The 13,006-nt window shown below is 32.8% G+C and overlaps 1 pseudogene; it reads right to left on the bottom strand.

Annotated features, from left to right (window-relative positions):
- Positions 1-4,180: 4,180 nt before the first annotated feature.
- LOC133196941 (uncharacterized) lies at positions 4,181-8,670 on the bottom strand (annotated as a pseudogene).
- Between the last annotated feature and the right edge of the window lie 4,336 nt (positions 8,671-13,006).

The following is a 13,006-nucleotide window of genomic DNA, read 5'->3' as shown; positions in this document are numbered from 1 at the left end:
GATTGTTTGAAGAGTAAAGAACTCGTGTGGAACATGTTGTCTGTGTTCGCAGATCGGGTATACGAATTCGAAGTCATCCGAAGTTTCGCTTTCTATCTGCCATATTTGAATTATCCTGACTGACCTGAAAGATGTACTGACAGATAGTAAGTATTTTATTATCTTGATTAATATCTGATTTAATATTTCTGTAAATTATCTAATTTATGCATTTTCTATCATTCATGAGTAAATTCAATTGATTTGATCATCAAGTTTATTTCTTTTACTTTTATCATTCGACCTTAGTAATTTATAAATATCAGTTATCAATTTCATTGATGGGATCTGATTATTGATTCTGAAGTGATATAGTTAAATTATTATTTACAGTTAATATGTAGTATACCCGAGACTTGATTCAGGCAGCTTATTGAGTTTAAGCCTTGTTCCATAAACAGGTGATTAATTGATAAGCAAATGAAATATAATACTTTTATCATAGATAAATGTAATGTGAAATAGTTGCATTGAAATGTATATATTTGTGGAGTAATATTGTATATGCATAATATTCATTATCAGATTATATATTTTTAATGCAGTCAAGGGAAATAACTTGTAAAGTACTTTAAACTTTAAGAAGATAGCAAGAGTTATCCTTCTTGTATTATACATATTCCCTTGCAAGTTTATTGTTGATTTTTTATGCTCAATATTGTTTATTCCTATTACAGGGCTTAAAACTATAACTACAACAATTATATTATCATTGTGTCCATCCATATCAACACTGAAGTATTTAATAATAAACGATGAACCCATAAGTGGTGTTATTCTTCACTAAAGGCCACTACTACACTAATACTATTCGAGAGTGATTAAATTTAGTAAATTGATTACCATATCACGAAATGAATATTACTTTGCATATGAAACGATAATACTGACCAATCTGAAACTGAAAAAAAAACTGAAACTGAGCTTCCTACAATCATTTGTCATATTAATTCAGTTGTGAATTGAGATACTACTCGTATATATAAAAATTAAATAGTAAGGCTACACTACAACAAGAATTATATATAGGCGCGCGTTTGCAAGTGAAAGAGTTTTTTAAAAAAAAAAAAAAGAGAGAGAGAGAGAAAAAAAAAGCTTTATTTCATACTGATTGGGAATCAAAATCATTGTAATACATCTAAACCTTTATGAGGATCCCCCGTTTAAAAGCAAAAATATCTGCATGGGAAAACTACTATACGACTGGTGACACTAATACCAATGGCATTGCTGGGTTATGTGTTTCCTAGAAGTACATGAATTGATTTCATTGAAATCAAACATTCAATAAATGAGGAATATGGTAAGGCCAAGCATAAAAAATTCTTTGTTTGCAGTTGTAATTTTTAGAGTGGGTAGGTAGGAATGGGTTTTTTTTAAAATAAAAAAGATATTAGTTTTCAGGTTTTTCTTTTGGACAACAAATCATAGTTTGTTTTTTTTTTCAAAGAGTTACTACATGTAAATGTAAATAACTCCATTGATTTTAAGCTACTAAATGATGAAAAAAAAAACAGAAATAGAAACTGAAACAGTTTCAAAATCCTGAAAACTTAAAACCTACACCCTCCCCCGCAAAAAAAAAAAATATCAAAAAATGGCTAAAAAGGGGGTTGGGTCGGGTGCATTTTAAGTGGGTCGCTAGGCAAATGCAAACAAACAATTTTTTTTTATTTAAGGCCTAGGCCTAATCAACATTTGAAACTTTAGCACACTCGATCAAGGGAAGTAATACGCTGTTATTAGAATTTGTTTTTGTTTTTTATTATTTGAATTTTTTTAATTTATTGATAAAATTGTATTCAGTACAGCTATTTGTAAGAACCAGACAGGGGGTGATTCATGACCATCTCAGATTTTTTGGAAATTTTGATATGTTGCTTTATGGACCAATGGAACATCATTGGATGCTATGATTTTATTGGCCAACCTTTGTTGCCATGGAAACCAGACGCCATGTTATAGTAAAAGGCTAGCAAGCAACAAATAGCAAAACTGCATGGTCAATTTAGCTATAATTTAATGATGGAGCAGTGCTTCTTCGATGAAAATAACACAAATGAATCTTTTTTCCCAGGAAGTAACATAAAAAATATTCAATTATTACCATATTGTTATAATCGTTCATCATTTCTAAAAAGTGTTAAATTTGAGTTCATTTTGCTGTGTTTCATGAAATTCGCCTTTTACATTTTTTCTTAAAATCTTGCACATTTGAACAGAATATTATGAAAAAATCCCACAAGTTCAGAAATTCTGATTATATATGTTAGAAAGTGCACATTATGAACAATTAAAAAATTAAATAAAACCCATGGGTTTTCTTAATATATTTTGTTACCATGGCAACAAAATCTCCCGAAAAATTCATTTTTTGACAAAAAAGCATAAACCATCTCATTTTTGTTGTATGTTAAAGAAGATATACCACTTATGCAAGAATTTTGGGAATATACAATAGGGAGTACACATCTTATGTATTGCAAAATTAAGTTAAACCAATTAGTTTTACAGATAATTTGCTACCATGGCAACGGAATATGTCTAAAATGCATTTTTGTTGAAAATAACAAAGATATATCCATACAATGTCAGAAAAAAGAATAACCGCTGTATATGTCACCTAGCACATTTAAATAAGCATAATTAAAAATACATCTTAAATAATCATTATATATGTCAAAAACAATCTTTGGTTACCATGACAACGGACTATAATTTACTTTTAAATATATATATTTACACTTGCAAATGTTTTCCCTTATATAACACTATTGAAAGCAACGCGTATCTCTATCCGTATAAACACAGGTTCCTCGCGTCATAAACGTTCGACGTAATTTCTCAGTGACGTCATAAAGGGTCGACGCGCAAACAATGGATCAAATACGTGCCGTTGAGTTTGAAAAATAAAACATTTCACGCGTTAAAGATTATAATCAGGAAAATATAAAATATGAATAAGTCATAAATGTAAATATAAATAATAATGTATCATTTTTAAACATCTATCGGATATAAATACGGGTTGGTACGAGATCAAATTTACCATAAAGCCCTTCGGGCTTTATGGAATTTGATCTCGTGACCAACCCGTATTTATATCCCGATAGATGTTTAAAAATGATACATTATTTCTTAAATAAAGCAATGTTTGATAACCATATATAACAAACATGATTTTTGACGAATCTTTTTTTTTTTTTAAATAAAAGAACACATCATCTTTTTTCTGTACCAGAACTACTTTTTTAAACAAATATTTTTGTTATCATAGTAGTTGTTAATATCTTTTCATTGCAATAAACTTGAAAAATTTATGCTATAACATTGTTTTTAAAACAAAAAATTCATTGAGTCTTTTATTTATTTGGACATAATTTTTTTCCCTTCTAAAATCAAACAAAGCTACATGCTTAAACAATTATGTTTCCCTAAAATCAAACTTTGTACAAAAATTTGCCTTTTTCTTCTGAATTCAAGCTTTACAAAATTTGTTTTTCAAAGTTTTAGGCCATCCAAAGTTTTTTTTTATATGTTTAGCATCCTCATGTGCTTTGGTTTCGAAAATCAAGATCAGAAAAAAAAAAAATCAGGAGTCCTGAAATTGATTCTTTTGGTATAAACCTTTGAATTCTGTCAATTTCTTTATATATTTTCTATAATCTGTCAAATTAGGTATATAATAATCATTTAATACATTGATTTTCCTACAGAATAATTCTCTCTATGAGAAAAATAGATAATATATCATATCCTTTAAATGCATCATTTTTCCAACTTTAAAATCTGTGGTTAATTTTAGACTTGTGCATTTTTTTGTAAATCGGTAGGTTGAAAGATGGGTGGATGCTAAACAGAGAAAAAACTTGGAATTACCTTGTGCAGCATCACAAATTGTTACCATGACAAACTTGAAAAAAAAAACCTTCAACAATAAATTATTTTATTGGTACAAAAAGTTTAAACATCATAAAATTTATGAATGTTTTATGCACACTCACAGACACATAATATATATATTCCCTAAAATGCTAACAATATCAATATACAGACGTCTTTACCTGTATGCAGTTATATCATTTACATCACACAGTGCTGCTATTCTCAAACAAAAGTGTATTTCTTATGTTTTCTCTTTCTTCTTCCTCTTCTATTGACTGCAAGATTCTCTCAGGTGTTCATCATTCTCTGGTTCCTCCTTGAAACCACTGGCCTTTCCATTCAGAGAAAGTCTACCAAAATAAGAGTTAATTTCAGAAGGCTGCAGCCATTCCTCAGAACTGAAAAACTTCTCACCATTGCTATCTCTCAGAGGTTTCATACGCTGAGCTACTTCAATCGGAATTGCTTTCCTTCCAGATTCTTCACCTTCATGATACACTCTTTGGAGAAATTCTTTTACTCTGGTAAAGAAGCAAGCAAATTTTCTTGCTTTTTTTAGTGCCCATCCTTGTGGAAGCTTTTTTCCTGATAAATTGGAATCTTCCAAGGAGTGGTAATCTGCGCCTATTTGATGCAACTGTTTAGACTTGAACAAATTTGAATGACATGTTTCTGACCAAAGATGTCGAATTTCATCGAATGTTGAGGTTTTTTCTTGCACATGTCGATCTAGATCCATATGTTCTTGCAGAAGCTGATAAGTGGAGAACTGCTGATTACAGCCTAATTCGGAACAGTGGAAAATCCTGGTTTGGGGTCTCTGTGGATCTGAACAGTTTTCTTTTCTCTGAGAGGAGATCATACCATACTTTGTTGGTGGCTCTTCAAAGTCTGATAGTATAATGAGTCCTGTGTCAAGTAGTTCAGATTTCAAGACATCTTCTCTCTTTATCTTCATACCAATGCCCACATTGAAACTGTGCCATGCAAAGATTTCTTCTCCATCAAAAGCAAGATTACTGATGGAAGTAACTCCTTTGATGCTATGACTCATCATAGTCTGTTTTTCTTGTCAACTTCCACAACTGCACACTGGCATCCTGCCACACCACTTTCATCCATTATTGCCTTCTTCATGTCAAATGGTGTTGTTACATTCTTCCCTGATGAAACAAACATTCTTGATTTGGAGCGCATGTGTGCAATTTCGGCATCACAATAGCTTTTACCTGCCTGAGCTTCACTGAAGTCATAGCGTACTATGCTATACCTAAAAAAAGAAAAAAATAATGTATCAAATAGGAATATCAACGATTCCATAAAACAAAATCTTTGAGTAGCACTTCATCATGCAATTATGAATAAGCATTATTGTCATAGACATATTCAGTTAATGGCATTTAATGTTCTAACTAGCTATTTTAAAATACACTATGTGCAATGCAAATTGAGGACCATCAATCAAAATAAGAAATCCACGGGCAACATTGCTCAACAGAACCAAACAAGAAGCCTATGTGCCACAACACTCACCTGAGTCACTATGGCCCTGCTGTTCTTCATCAGAAGATTTTTCCCAACTTAATTCCTATTTACTAGTACTGTAGATTCCTTATTTTTCGCAAGTACTTATTATCGCAAAATGGCTCTTTCACGTCAAATCTCGAGAACAATAATTCGTGAGTGGACAGTTGTTCAAAGGATTTTACATTGATTTCAGCACCATAAAAATAAAAGCGAGTAATTTTATTTTGCGAGTGGTGCTTCTCACGTAATTACGCGAAAATTAACTCCTCGTGTATATTTAGGAATCTACAGTATGTAAAACTTTAATATCCAATTGTGGCCCCACCTTACCTAAAAGGCAAGAGGCCATAATTTGATCAAACTTGAGCCCTCACTACCTGAGGATTCTTCCATATTAACATGACTGATCAGGGCTTTGCTTAGCCCCTTTCACCCTTGTTGCAAGTGATAGAACTTTAACTGTTTACAGGGCAAATTCAAAGATGACAGAATTATATTTTTAACACAACTGCGTCTAGGCAAATTTAAGGCAGGACAAAATTGTTTGTAAGTGTGATATGACAAAAATAATATGAGGGGAAAACTGTAAACAGTTTATAGGAAAGAACAATTCATGCAGGCAATCAGTTGTCAACTCACCTGTTCTTTCACTAATTCCATGTAAACTCAGCCACAGACACCCGGAGTGGTAGCAGCCAGCATGAATATGACTAATCATGACTTCCTAAAAAAAAGATTTTTAAAGATAATTTTCCATGAATTTCTATATAAAACTTTGATTGCCAATTGTGGCCACACCCTACCACCGGGTGGATGATGTGAAAAAATTTGAATTTACACTATGTCAGAAAGCTTTCACATAATTTTTATCCTTACTGGCCCAGTGGTTCTTGCAGAGAAGATTTTTAAATGACCCCACACAATTTTTACTTTTCTTTATTATCTCCCCTTGAAAGAGGGTGTGGCCCTTCATTTGAACAAGAGTGAATTCCCTTTAATCAAGGACACTGTGTGCCATGTTTGGTTGAAATTGGCCCAGTGGTTCTGGAGATGAAGACGAAATTGTAAAAAGTTGATGACAATGATGACGATGACAGACAATGAACAAATTTTAATCAGAAAAGCTCACTTGAGCCTTCAGCTCAGCCAGGTGAGCTTAAAAAAAATGAATCAGAATATTCACATCTTCTCAGATGTCTACACATAATGTCCTTATATATTTAATACAAAGTTTTATGAAATTCTTTTGAGTAAGTAGTTTCATAGGAGTTGCACTGAAAAAAGCAGATGATCTGACAGACTGATGGACGGGTGCAAGCCCGTAACAACATGTTTCAATTCAAAGACGGGGGGGGGGGGGGGGTCTAAAAATATGAAAAGTAAAATAATACTTATTAAATAGAATTAAATTTTAAAAAATATACTAATGTTTAAAATAAACCAGAGGTCTCTTATGAAACTGTAGCTCTACTGGTCTGTATGTATAACAAAGGAAAAGTAGCACTTGGATTTGAAACTTTACAACATGCAGTAATAAATAGAATTATGTATCTTAATGTAGTCTACTTGTGTGCCAAGTTATATTGAAATCAAGGAAAAACTGTAGGAGGAGTAGTGTTTTGAAAGTATTTCACAGAAATTTCTATTTTTAGTAACCATGGAAACACCATTTACTGAAATCAAAATCTGATATAAACTATCATGTATCATAGTGTAGTCTAATTGTGTGTCAGATTAGATTGAAATCAGACCAAAACTGTAGCCGGAGTAATGTTTAAAAAGAGTTTTACAAAAATTTCTATGTTAAGTAACCATGGATAACCATTCATCAAAATCAAACACCAATTCATCAAATTATGTATCTTAGTGAAGTCTACTTGTATGCCAAGTAATATTGAAATCAGACTAAAACTGTAGAAATAGTAGGGTTTTAAAGGAATTTCACAGAAATTTCTATTTTAGTAACCATGACAATACTGTTCATCGAAATCAAAAACCGATGCACTAAATTACGTATCTTAGTGTAGTCTACTTGTGTGCCAAGTTACATTGAAATCAGACCAAAACTGTAGGAGGAGTAGCGTTTTGAAAAATTGTTTACAGACAGACAGCTAGACGGACGACGGACACCCTACTATCGCATAGGCTCTCCTGGTCTCTGACCAGTAGAGCTAAAAATTCTATTGGGTGGAGAGGAGGGAGAGGAGGGTTGTTGTACCTTCCTCTATTCCTTACATTTTTTTTTTAATGCTGGAATTTGCCAGCGATCCACTGTAACATACAGAAATGGGAGGGGGGGGAGCAGCTTCCAAATGAAAATTTACAGTTAAACTACATCAAAAAATTATCCTCCAAAAAGAGTAGAGACCAGCAGCCCCCTTCTGCCCCCCCCCCCTTTCATGGGCCTGAGGTCAAATATTTTATACCTTCTGTAACTTGTTAAGTGGGGTATTGTTTAAACCTAATGATTACAAATTGCAGAGAATCAATCTTCAAAATAAATACCTGTGACAAAGTCTCTGGATGGCAATTTTCATCATAATTCTCTGCCCTTGGCCGGAGGCTCCTGGATTGCTGAAAAAACGTTTATCATGATGATAGATAATAAAGATATTATAACCATTTCAAATGAATGCCAAGTCATCAGCATTTTACATGGAAATATAAAGTACATATGCATTAATGTTTGAATATTGAGATGTAAATTGAGAGTAAATTGATAAATATTTTACTTTGTAAAAAATCCTGTATTTTAATTAACATTACCTCCGCTGTGTCATTCAGGGTCATTTTGCAGTTAGAAGCAGGGGGTACTTTTTGACAACACTGAAAATATATCATTATACTATGTTTATGTCATTTTACAAAAGAATGGTACATAGTTAAATGACTTAATGCTTTTACACTGATAAATATATCCTAAATAAATTAAATTTTTAATTAATGAAACATATTTCATTGACAGTTCATGTCAAAGGTATTAGACAGAAGTTCCAAATACTTAGATAATCCTCTCCCCAACTGATTCAGATAAATAATTTCATTATATTTCCTTCAAGTATCATGCAGTTACATAAACAGATAAAATGGACATCAAGATTAATAGATTTATGTTTTGTATGATGATGAGGATGATCTGTATGTATATGGGTAGGGTCAGATTAATGGTATATATTGTACATCCACTCTCATATGAATTTTCTCTTTGACACACTCCATCTTATAATAAAAATAAACAATGATAGAAACAAACACAGCATGATATCTCCACATTCTATGCGTATTTTGAAAATTGTTGAATATATAAGACTTCAAGACTATGAATGTTACTGCAATGTGATTATTAAGTAAATTTTAAGTGAATGCTTAAAAGTAATCAGTGTACTTGGGAGGCACAATATTTATAACTAGTAGATGTACCATTTACATGAATTAGACATCTGACTGTTATATTCCAATGTGCTGAATTCAAGGCTGGGCATAGATGAACGTGCAGGGGCTAGTTGACGTACTCGACACTTGTAAATTTAATTTTTTTATCATCAGATACAATTTTATAGTATGAATGTGTATAAAATACAGTGATTGATGTTTGAATTTTCATGAATGATAACTTGCTAAAATTTGACAGTTCAAAATTTAAAAAGCAAGATATGACATGTAAAAAGGGAAACATTAAGAATTGCAATGTACAGTGTTTGAGATAAAAGTTTCAGATCAATTAATTTCATATGTAGAAAAATGGACTGATATACAAATTTTCCGTCTAACAAATTGTGAATTTATACGTGTATAGATTTTTAAACATGATCACCCTCCATATGAACCAAGGGAGTTTAAATTATTTAAACTCAGATATTTTTTACCCTGCAGACTTTATTTAGTACTTAAATGGAGAACGCCTTGAAAAAGATGCCTAGTGTAAATCTTACCTCACATGATTTCATTTCATCGCTGATACTTTTTCTGCATTTACTGCATAAACCTATTTAAATGAAATGTAACAGGCATCTAGAGTTACATGTAAAATATATATCTGCTGTAAATAAAAATTACCCAGTCAATAAAAAAATACGTAAAATAATCATAAAATTTCAGGGTGGGGGGTGGGGGGGTTAAAAAGTTCATACATTTATAATTAATTATATAAAAAATTAATTCATTGTTCTATGAATTATATTTGATATAATATGTAGCTTTTTTTTCATATCACACCTTGTATCAGCCTGAGACAACAGTATGACCCTAGGTTGATAATGGTTAGGATCTGATACACGGTGTGACATGAAAAAGGGTATGTTTTGTTTTGTCGTATTTAGTACATACATGTACAAGTTATATACCACATGTACAGCATGAATCTACTAGAATTATCAAAGACTAGCTTTATTATATATCAAATACCAGTATTTTAAAATTAAACACAATCATTTTTACAGAGAATCATCATCGGAACCCAAGGGTTTTCTCTCCGTAACACTACATGTTGAACAGAGGCGTAGTCACAAACTTAAAAGTGGGGGTGGGGGTGGGGTGGGGGCTCAAATCCAAGAAAGATCTAAAACGTGTAATATAAAGAAATTAACAGGCCTATAGGAAGCAATTTCACTTTGAGTGGGGGCACAACCATATATTTTCAGTTGGGAGACACTATCAATTACCAAAAATTCCTTGACAAGCAAAAAAAAAAAAAAAAAAGAAAAAGGTCATCAGACATTATTTTTGAGGGGGCACAATGATATAATAGCTATGAGGTTTACTATAATTTCAACATAGTTGTGACTTTGTTCTACATTAAGTGGGGGGGGGGGGACAGACATACTCTTGTCCCCCCATATCTGAAAGTGGGGGGGGGGGGCTAATGCCCCCGCTGCCCCCCTGTGACTACGCCCATGTTGAATGTAGTGTAACGGAGAGAAAACCTGTGGGTTCCGACGATGACAGAGAATGTGAACAAACAATAGCCTGTTGAATAGGTGTATGATCACAGGTACTGTTCTTAAAGGTTTAGTCTACAAGGGATGCAATTCTAAATGTAATACCTGAGCCGACAGGAACAACACTTCCATACACTGTATGGAGGTGCCGTGACATATATAGTGTGATGCTCCTCCCAACCTCTGCTTTGGCCTTTGAATGGTGAGTGTGACTTGGGTGTGAGCAGGATGTTTTCTTCTTCCATCTTACACCAAGGGAGTATCGGTGGAAGGGACAGATAGAATAATCCCCTGCTAGTGTAAAAATACCAGCTCGAAGGCATATTAAGTGCCCCTCAGAAGGTATATCTCCGATATTCAATGATTTTAGGTAGTTTTTAATGTCTATTACAGTTTTTTTATGAGAATCAAACTGTCTTCATTTGGGCAATAAGGTGAAACTCCACACTTGTTTTTCTCAGACAAATAAGAAGAAAAACTGCTGGAAAGATGGTTTTCCATATAAAAGTCCTATTTTTGTTGGAATATTTTGCTTTACCTGTCCTAAGTATATATGAGAATCAACATAACATCAACAAGCTTATCTTTTAAAAAGATAGGTGAGCTAGCGCTGTAGCTATCATAAACCACAGAATTAGATATCTGAATTATTGGATTTATTTGCTGAATCGATTAAGGGGACGATCATTTGATTCTGAGGAGGGGGGGGGGGGGTCTGGCAAAATCTTTCGAGTCAGATTATTTATTTTCATGCCAGTCAAGGACAGATTATTTATTTTCAAAATGATCAAGGACAGATTATTTATTTTCTTCTTAATCGAAAAAGTTTGACAAAAACAAAAACAAAAAAGTTCAAAGAGGGACCGGGAGGGGGGGGGTTAAGTAGTAATAGCCAATGACAGATTATTTATTTTCTTGCCGGTCGTGGAAAGACAGTTATTTATTTCCAACTTTTTTGAGGACAGATTATTTATTTCCAAAATCTTTCAGCCCCCCCCCTTCAGAATCAAATGGTCGTCCTTAATTATTAATAGGAAGACACAGTGGTACACTGGAGGTAGTGTTGGGGTGTGTGTGTTTTAATTCAGAATGGTGAATGTATCAGCTATTCAGTGTTTAATACAGAATATTCATCAGACTATTTATAAAAAGGCTATTGTTGGATTAAATTCGGGATACTGTGCTTTAAGCATTCTGTAGTTTTCCGTAATTTCAATTTTGAAGTGAAAAATAAGAGATAAGTAGAACCAATGAACAGCTAGTTTAAAAACAGTCCAGTGTGGTACTGTTTTGTAGCAATCGCATCAGAGTCCTTTCGGGCCTTTCCCGGCAAGCTCGGAAAACATATCCGAGGTTGTTATTCCGAGCTTGCCGGAAAGATCCAGGAAGATAGTTAAAAATAGCTAGTTTTTTTAAATTATAATTTTAGAAATTATAATTGATCTGTACAATTTTGGCATTTACTGTTACCTTTTGAACGTTTATTTGTGATTAGACAACAAAACGCGAAACTTCAGATCATATGCATTTTCAGATTAAAAAACGAAATTGACAATTTATCTACAAGTAGTATTCCCAGAGTGTCCTACCATGAAGTCGAGCATACATCTCGAGTTATTGCTAGCTCGAGAGCGCCAGCAATAACAATCGGATCATTACTCGGGCTTTTCCGTCAAAAAAGGAAAAATGAGAAATTAAAGAATTATAATTATATCAGTGCTACTGCATTGAATCAATCGTTTCTCGTGTCTTTCCGAATACTCTGAAAGATTTCCTGGGTTTGTTTCTGAGCTTGCCGGAATTATCTAGGAAGGTAGTATACATGGTTAGCTTTAAGGAAAGCTAGGTTTGACCAGTTGTGATCTTGACATTATATGACCCAAATTTTCTTGTACTTTTAATCATAGGTTACACAATAAATTAAGAAATTCAGAATTCGGACCATATCAATTTTTATGATAAAACGAAATTATCATCGTAGAGTCTATCTTCAGTAGTTTTCCCAGAATGCCCGACCGTGAAGTCGAGCATGCGTATTCCAGAAATATAGACTAACGTAGTTGCTAGCGCTCGAGAGCGCTAGCAAAAATGGACTGCAACAATTCATTTTTCATAAATCCTCACCTTCTACACAGAAGAGTGAAATGCATCCTTTTCGACTCCTTCACAGAAGAGTGTCAAGGGAGATAACTAAAATTTCATGAAGTTTCATGTTTTATTATCATAATATTTATTCATAATTAAAATAACCCATGGGTTTTTCGATTGATTTATATTCTGTTATATAAGCTCTTCAAAGGCATATAATTCATATTCATTAAACATGTAGGATTTTTTAAAAAATCGCCAGCACATATAAGCACCCTATAAAGGATACTACTGATTGTTTCAGCACAGTAGGGCATTTATAAAATTCAATTTATAATTACCTCTGCAAAAAACCCATTTATATTTGTATTAAAACATTTATTTTGATGTTTTTTAATAAAATTGTGTTAATTAAAATAAAACTATTACTATCATGAATCATTTATTTTTACTTCTGCCTGGTTCTTATAAATAAAAAGAAAAAGAAAGAAAAAAGAAAAATGTATCTATACATAATATTATTAAGTAGT

The sequence above is a fragment of the Saccostrea echinata genome, unplaced genomic scaffold (genome assembly GCF_033153115.1).
Source record: "Saccostrea echinata isolate AGI-Se365-2 ecotype Australia unplaced genomic scaffold, CSIRO_AGI_Sech_v1 ptg000030l, whole genome shotgun sequence".
Taxonomy (NCBI): domain Eukaryota; kingdom Metazoa; phylum Mollusca; class Bivalvia; order Ostreida; family Ostreidae; genus Saccostrea; species Saccostrea echinata.
This window is presented reverse-complemented; position numbering and strand designations above follow the sequence as displayed.